This window comes from Triturus cristatus, chromosome 2_1 (genome assembly GCF_964204655.1).
Source record: "Triturus cristatus chromosome 2_1, aTriCri1.1, whole genome shotgun sequence".
In the NCBI taxonomy this organism is placed as follows: Eukaryota; Metazoa; Chordata; class Amphibia; order Caudata; family Salamandridae; genus Triturus; species Triturus cristatus.
This window is the reverse complement of record NC_140581.1, coordinates 789,697,759-789,706,629: the sequence shown is the minus strand read 5'-3', so window position 1 is coordinate 789,706,629 and position 8,871 is coordinate 789,697,759. Positions and strand designations below refer to the sequence as shown.

General features: G+C 43.6%; 1 long non-coding RNA gene across 3 annotated transcripts; it reads left to right on the top strand.

Annotated features, from left to right (window-relative positions):
- The first annotated feature begins 5,858 nt into the window (after positions 1 to 5,858).
- LOC146865879 (uncharacterized) lies at positions 5,859 to 7,716 on the top strand. 3 transcript variants are annotated; one of them, XR_014970343.1, is made up of 4 exons: positions 5,859 to 5,981; positions 6,090 to 6,205; positions 6,952 to 7,028; positions 7,324 to 7,716. It is a non-coding gene; the product is annotated as an uncharacterized LOC146865879 (long non-coding RNA). The 3 variants fall into 3 exon arrangements; XR_014970342.1 differs by adding an exon at positions 6,313 to 6,442 and having other exon boundaries at positions 5,859 to 6,205; XR_014970341.1 differs by having other exon boundaries at positions 5,859 to 6,205.
- Positions 7,717 to 8,871: the final 1,155 nt, after the last annotated feature.

Sequence of the window (8,871 nt, the reverse complement as noted above, 5' to 3'; positions counted from 1 at the left end):
ATAGAGGATGCAAAGTTGCTCGGTGTCTGGCTCTGGCTGTGCCCTCCATTACACCTCTGTAATCTTTTAATTTAATGTTCAGTCTATGCTTCACCTCAGTAAGGTCTGTCACTATCAGTTTGGCTTCAAGGCCCTGGATTTCCTTGTCTAGCTCCTCTAACTGTGCCTTTTCCTCTTTTTGTGTCCCACTTTCAGTGAGACTCCCTAACCTCTACTCACTGCCTTAAGTGCCTCCCACAGAACCTGAGTTGAATCCATGATACCCTCATTCTGTTTGAAGTACTGGTCAATGGCCCTCTGCAATTCCGCTTGGATATGTGGTGCCATAAGACACTGGAGATTAAGTGGTACTGCAAGGCCCCCTGGTTCGATTAGTCTACCATAGATTGCCCAGAGTGTGGAGTAGTCCGAGATTCCCCTCGGGAGCAGGTGCATGTCACTAAAAGTTGGAAGTTGCGTCGCCAAGCCAAAATATGTCATCTATGCATGATAAACTGCCATGGGCATATGAATGTAAAGTATACTGACAGGCCTCCGGGTTGTACACACACCATATATCTACCAGGCCCACATCCAACAAAAGGTCAGGTAGGCCCTTACCCTAGGAGTCTCGTTGTCGCACCGTGTAACAGTCTGTCTCTCCGCAGATAGCTGTGTTACAGTCCCACTAAAGAGCAGTTTCCCTTGTGGTAATCATACAATAAGCGAGGCCAGGTCTGTCAGTGCTGTCATGTGTAGCCTCGGGGGGTTGTAGAGAGAAATTATGTTGAATAGTCGGCCTTCCCAATGCCCAGAGAGCGCCACAAAGCACCTGTACGGGTTGTGTGAGATATGTTGTACAGTGAATTGAAAAGTGTTGGGGAGTAGGATACCAACTCCTCTAGATCCCCTAGAGTAACCAACAAATGCCACTAACTTGTAACCCCACCTATTCAATGCAAAGTAAGTAATTTCCTGCAAATGCATCTCCTGTCAGAGGTCTATATCAGGTGAGTGTCGCTTCAAAAATTGCAGCACCACTCCTCTCTTGATTTTGTCTCCCAACCCATTCACGTTCCAGGAGATGATTTTAAAACTAATAGATATTCAAGTAGCAGTCATTAGGTCTCACATTGACTATCCTGATGCCTCGGCTGAGTGCCAAGCTTTGCCGGGGGAGTCATGACTTGAATTTAAATGCCCAAAGATGCCAGGGGAGACATCCACCCTTGCCCCTGAGTTTAGTAGAGTTTGGCGCTAACATGTGTTGCCTAGTCACCTGCGATAGTTGTTGCAGTTCGACATCGCTGTCATCCACACACATATACACGGGAATCACAGATAAACAATTTAAACTCATTTCACCCTGCCCCCCTGCATTGTGGACACAAACCTGCCCACCCCCCAACCTTGCAGAGTGTCTGTGTATCCCATCCCCTACGTTCCATTGCAGGGAACCTGACCCAACCGGGTTTCCTGCCCGACATACCTCCCCACAAAGTATGTTAAGTCTTTACTGCACTTTTGCAGTTCTATTAAACCACTGCAAGTTCACAGGCCACTCCAGCATTGTATTGTGGGTCTCAAACATCTCTAAGTTCCATCTTGTCTGAGACAGGGACCCCTACAGTGTCACAATATCAGAAGATTCCTTTTCAGCATGTTCGACTTCCTGGTTTCGTAGCTGTCCTGTGTATGTGATGTATGAGGCCCCTGCTTCTTTTCTGATTGGCAAGCGACCGCTGACTCCTTGCCATTCGCCAACCATCCAGCCAATCCCAGGTCTCCTCAAGGGTGAAAAGAAAATGTTTTACCTTCTGCAACCACTAAGAGTCTGGCTGGGAATAACATTGCATATTTCAATGCTCTATCCCTTAGGGCCTTCTTGACCTCGAGGACAGAGTGCGGCAGTTTCTGGACTTTAATTGAGAAATCATGGAAAAATGTAATCAAAGCATTTTCCAGTTTGAGTGGTGGGGCAGATATGACCATCTGTAATATAATATCTCTGTGCCTATGGTTCAAGATCTGGGCCACTAAAGGACAAGGTGGTGCCCCAGGTCTCGGTGGTGCTCAACTGTACTCGGTAGGCACGTTGCACCGAAAAGTAGTTGGAGAGGCCACGTGGCTGCAGATGCTTCATGATTAGGTCTTCTACAAAAAAGTCCATTGCTGGGCCCTCTACCCGTTCTGGTACCCCCAGAATCCTAACATTATTTCTGCGGGCCCTTCCCTCAAAGCCTTCCACCCTTACCTCTAAGGTGGCAGTAGTAGTTTGCAATTCCTTAACTTGCACCTTGAGCATTTTAGTGGTGTCTTGGAGCGTGGCTAAGGAGTCCTCAGTGATCTCGACACCAGAACAGAGGTTGTGGAGGTCCACATGTATTAAGGTAATCTCTGATGCGACCATGTCTATTTTACTCTCTAAGGCTTTACGCACCCCTTGGATGGTCCCCATTATGGCCTGCAGTGTTAGGGCTTCTTCTGATACCATTAACGGCAGCTGTTGCTTATCTTCCGCTATTGCTGGAGCATCTATTTTGGGCTGCACAAATGTATCCAATGTCTTTTGGTGTGTCACTCCTTTGTTCCCTGACATCTTGTTTAGTTGGGTTCTCACACTACTGCTGCGTACCATGCCTCAAGTCGGCTCTTGCTTTGTCAAATACAATTGTTACGGAGGTAGCGGGTAGTATATGCCTCTGATCATCCCACAGAAGTGATGGACAACACCCCGGGTTTGTAGTCCGAGTCTCAGAATGACTAATTGGCTGATTCTGGACTCTCTTTCTCTGAAATGCGTCTGTCTTGTCTCACCATCTGCGGGGCATTGGATATCTGTGAGGATTAGGTTCTCTGTTGAGGCTCCCATGTGGGTGGTGTTGCAGAACAGAGCGGAGCCTCTTTGCAGTTAAGGCAGCCTGGAGGCTGTATGGAACTCCTGGGATAGATCAGTCACTTGGCCAACTGACATAACTCTTTTTTGGGAGGGCTAAGTTCCCTCCATTGCCCAGGTGGGGGCTGGCAGGGAAAGGTGTCGCAGAATGCACAGTTGTTTCTTTCACCCAGCGAGATGACTGCGCTCCTTTGGGCCATCCCCAGTGGTGTACCTTATGTGTGGCTCCAGTCAATCCTCATTGTAGGCCCCACAGCCACAATGCCATGTTTTGTCCCAGGCCCGTACTGGCTCAAGGTGTTCCTGCTGGCTTCATGTTCGCAGGGTTTCTCGACCTCCCCCGCTCATCCACTTTGCTCAGTCCGGGCGCCTGGCCACTTGCCTCCTCCTTACGCTCTCAGGCAGCAACCACCTCTCACTGCTGGAGGGCCGGTGCCACCTCTCCACACGGCCCACTGTTCTAGGATCAGAGCAGATCTCATTTCGATCTAGCCAAGTTTCGCAGCCCAGCCGCCTTGTCAATCCTTACTTCGGGGCGGAAACGCGCTGCCCCGCCTTCAATAGCACTGGTCGAGGACACTGTTTTCTGCCTCTTCCTCCCTCTCGCAGCTAGGTGCCAATTTTCACCATCAGCCGGTTAAAGCAGGTATGCATCTTGGCCTTCTCTGATCGCTTTGTCTACACGGGCCTCCGACTGGGTAGGCCACGTCTCGCAGATGCGGCTGCAACATTCTCTCCTCGTCTAATGGTCAGGATCAGCCAGCGAAGACCTCTGCGTTCTGTCTGGGGCATGCAAGATCTCTATCAACAGCTTGACAGTGTGGGAAATGGATAATTGAATTGAATTTAGGGGGATTCACATGGAGAGCCGTCTGAGCCCTTTCAAGATGGGGCCATCTTAATCTAAATCTTCACTCTGGCTTTCAATTTAGGACTGCTAGGCCTACCACAGTGAAAAGAGCTTTTAAGGCCTTGTCATGGTACGGACATGGTAATTTAAATTTTCTAAATGTCCCACATTTAAGTACAATGCACCACTCCTGTGGACTGAGAGATTTACATTGGGGTGACCTACTAATATTTAAAAGGGAGGTGCTTACCTGTAAAATAGGGCTACTTTAACTGGTCACATTGCAGGTTTTACACTGCAGTAGTCAGACTACACAGGGTACATCTGAAATCATGTTTTCATTTGCTACAATAGTAGATGGCTCAATAAGTGTTGCACTCCACAGGTGAGGAACTACTCCTTTGGCATCGGTTTATCGATGATATTTTCTTTATTTGGAGAGGCCCAGAAGAACAACTTGAGGAGTTTATACTTTGGATTAATCTTTGTGATTCCCACCTCAAGTTTAGCCCTAACACTAGCAAAGTAAAAATTTAATTCTTGGATATCCGAATACAAGCTATTGATCAGAAAATAGAGGTTTCCCTCTATACTAAACCCACAGCACGGAATACTCTGCTACAATATGCCAGCTATCACCCATGCAGCCGAAAGGATAGCATCCCGTTCAGTCAATTTCTGCGCTTGCTACCATACAGAATTTTGATATACATGCGGAACAACTTAAATTGAAACTTTTGGACAGAGGCTATCCCTTTAGACTCATTAAAGACTCCTACAAAAGGGCTAAGTATTATGACAGAACGGCCCTACTAAAGACCAAAGAGGTTAAAACCGATAACAAACTTGTCTGTGTTACCACACATTCTAACCTTGACCATAAAGTGAGACAGATAATCAACACTGAATGGCACATTCCTAACTCTGACAGCCACAAAAGTAATCTCCCCAAACCCATTTTTGCGTTTCGCCATAATAACAATCTTAGGAATACTTTGGTTAAAGCTAAAGAACCACAGAATAATAAATATGTCCAGAAATCCATCTTAGGTACTAACCTAGTTATGGGCACGCATAAATGTGGTCACTGCCATGCCTGTGACTCTGCCATTGTTTCCAGTGAACTTGTATGGGGTAAAAGGACCTTCACGTTTAAAAAGATGACGAATTGCCGCACTAGTAATGTAGTCTACCGCATTCTATGCCCCTGCCATAAAGGTTATGTTGGCGAGACCAGTAGGGAATTTAGAGCGAGGTTCAGCGAACATAAATCAGCCATCCATAATAAACGTCTTGGGGCTCCTTTGGTTGCCCATTGGGTAGAGTCTGAGCACTCTGTAAAAGATCTACGCTGGACCATATTGGAACACATACTTCCGCCTAATGATAGTAACATTGATGCCTCGAGACGAAAGAGGGAGGTATTTTGGATCTACACTCTGCAGACATATGATAAAGGGCTTAATGAATCCCTTCCTTGGGAGAACGCTATTATATAAATCTGGCATCCCTGCATCCAAGTGACTCCCTTTTAGTCCATTAGCCTTCTGATAATCGTTTAGTGTTTCATAGATCTGTTACCCTTACTGTCTTACTCTGGAGACTCATTCTTCGCTTGCACATAATTTTTCTCTTGATTTGTTTCATGTCTTATCTTGCTTTTTCGCTGGTTGTGTTATCTCTTTCTAGATTTGTTTAGTATCATCCTCATTAGAATTCTGCTCATTTATTATTTTTACGCATGCTTTATAGGTCACATTCCTTTGCTTTATTTACCCATTGTATTCTTTTTGCTTATTCAGTCTCTTATTTCTTTTCAGTGTTTTCCTCCAAATAATGTTCTCCTTTTTTATTTGTTTCTATTTATCTGCTCAGCTTTTCTTGGGCTAAATATCCTTCTTTTGGTATTGCTTATTATTATCACCCCTTATCCTTTTTGGTTTTCATTTAACTTTTTCCCCGCTTTTGTTATTCCCTTTTATGTATTCCATACCGCGCTGTATAGATCGGTTCCCCTTTCCATCATGGCGGCCATTGTTATTGCTATTAGTCCCCTTTCCATGCTCAGCATGTGTAGCGCCAGCTTGGGACCTTTCCGTAGTCCTATTACCATCTTGCTTCCACATTCCTCACTGCACGTGTGGCCGGTTACATCTTATCGGGCTTCCCCTTATAAGTAGCACTTTCCAAGCCTTTAATCCACCACAGCGGGGGTTGTTTCCCCGAATTTTTTTAACTTTGGTTGGCATCTAACTGGTAAGCACTTTATCCATATTGTTGCGTTTATCCCCCGCTTAGTGCTTCCCGGGAGGTCCCCGTTCCCATACTTATCTTCTTTTCTCGGTTCTGCGTCACACTTTGCAGATTGTAACATTTCAGACCGAGTGTTAAGGAGCTATGACCCGCGGTCCCTAATATCATGTTGAAAAATTGCAGTTGTGATCGTTGGTTAAGCATTCACGGTTGCGCTCTTTAAACTTGTAAGTAATCTTTTATTCCTACATCTTTCTTATGGATCTTGGTATTGCGATCTTTGGAAGAGGTAGCCACTTACATCTTTTGTACTACTACCTTTTTTTACCTTTAGGCTACCCACTTGTGTCACCGTTTATATCTACCATATTGGTTTTCCTCAATACATTTTAATGATACCAGCCTATTCCAACCGTTTTGGCATTCTAGCCGTATTTGTCATCAAGTGTACTACATTTATTTATGTAAGTATCACCGCAGGGACTATGTAGCTGAACTAGGGGCCTTTACTGTTACGATATAGCTGTCGAAATATGTTCTTACCATTCTTTTTATATCACCTGGCGGGTTTATTAACCCAGAAGGACTATTCTTTGTTGTGTTATTACTTTTGTTCATAGGTAACATATTTTTGTATTGTATCTATTCCCTTCATATCCATATGACAGCTTAAATTTATTGCATTAGTGTTTCTATATTCCATTGGTCTTTGTTGCTTTGTATGTTCACCTCCTCTTAGCAACTACCATTAACCCTTAAAACTTCTTTCAGTACATTGGACGACTCTGTAACTCATAGGCATATGCTGCCATTTCTATGTTTTTGACTATCTTTGGGATTCAGCAGTCATTCAGTTTTCAAATATTTTTAGTTTCTAAGTTTCATTGTTATTATATTGGAGTTCATGCTTCGCTACTTCATCCCTCCTTTATTTTGATGAGTTTCTGCTTTTTATTCATTTTTGTCCCTTCAGCTTGTGATTATTCTATAGAGGTAACTACTGGCCGCATTTGCCCAGGGTCCTAATCCCTGCATTGGATTTTGTGGAAAGTATGTGGATCCTTCTCTATATTATCTATCTTTGTAGGTTGTACACACATCATTTTAAATGGTGGTGGTTGGCGTATCTCAGCATCTCCTTATCCCCCCTTTTTTCTTCCCACTCTGTGGATTTCCATTATCTCTCAGCTTTCACTGGGTCACTATAGACATAATTCTACTCATCTTATTTGGTGATGGTTTTACTTTCTTTATCTTGCTCACTCATCCGTATCTCATTGGAATGGCTTTAGCTCCTGCCTGCGATATTTTTGTTACAAATTACTTTATGCCTTTCCCCCCACAGACCAACAGTTTTAATGTGAACGAAGCCCGGCATTATTCTAAAAATATGGTCATAAATTGAACTCATGACTTGTCCTCAAATAAACCAATATATTGCGCCCTGAAGAAGGAGCTTGCTGAGCTGCATGGGATCTCCGAAACGCGCGTTGGCGCTTTTTTCTTGTTCATTATTTTGTTGTATTTGTATGTTGTATTGTATTTTGTTTGTTACTGTCTTGTAGATCTTTTTGTTGTAATTCCTTTTCGTTTTCAGATTTTGGTCCTTTCATGTACTCTCATTTACTGTGTTTGTAATCATGATGTGTGCTGGGCTAGGTTGTGTTTTATATCACGATTGTGTTATTTTTTGAATTATACATAAAAAAGAAATAAATGGATATATAATCAGTATGAAAATAATTTTTGGGGATAAATTAATGTAATAAATTAAGTAATTTTTTATATTTCTCTTGGTCTGTGGGTGTGCCTAATTTTATGGACGTATTGCCTACAATTGAAGTACTAATGTGAAGGAAGTTTTGTGTGTTTTGATACTGCAGTCCACAGGTGACAGCTAACTTTTCACGTCATGGGTGTATTTCCGTACCAAAAAGTCAGGGATTAGCTAATTTCTCCATTTGTTAGGGGTCAGATCGCATACACTGGGCAATGGACAACAGTGTCCTAGTGTGCAGAGTATAAATAACAGCAATAAAACTAGAAGCCCATGAGTAAGGGCCCAGAATAACTGATTGTGATCTACTGGTAAAGAAATAACCTATCCATTGTAAAGCAGATTTACAGATGCCTAAATTGAAGAGTTGTTCTATCGAAGTAGATTGAGAGACAGTGCCAAATAGTAATAATAAATATAGTAGAAGAATGGCAACAAAATTGCCTTGAACAAAAACACATTATGCCCTATCTCTCTTCTGCCTTTTCTTGCCAAGGTTACTGAGAAACATGTCAATGTTATTTTAACATTTTTTTCAGGAGATAATCAGATTCTGGACATCTCTTGGAATGGTTTTTGGTCATTACACAGTACGGAGTCGACTCTTCTTGCAGTTACTGAGCAACTCTGCAGCATTTTAGATGCTGGCAGTTCCTTGTTCTTGATCTTGCGTGACTTAAGTGCTGCTTTGACACTGTGTTCCAAAAACGTTGCTTCGGCGCCTTCAGGATATTTTCATAGGTGGTCCTGCTTTAGCCTGTTTCTCCTCCATTCTCTCTGACCGCTCTTCTCAGGTTATTTCTCCCCGCATAGCTCTCATTTATGCACTCTGCACCATGGCGTTCCCCAGGGTTCCTCTCTGAGCACCACTCAGTTAAATATTTACATTCAACTGTTGGCTCAGATTGTGAAATGCCAGGGATTCATGCTGCTCTCCTATGCGGATGACACCCAGCTCGTGCTCTCCTTCTCTAACAAACCCTTGACAGATACGGCTAATTTCCAAAGAGGTATGTTGGCCATTGCAGAGTAGGTGGATGCTACTTGTTTGCAATTGAATACAAGCAAGACTGAGATTCTCCTTCTAGGGAAAGACTCCCACTCTTGAGGTGACCA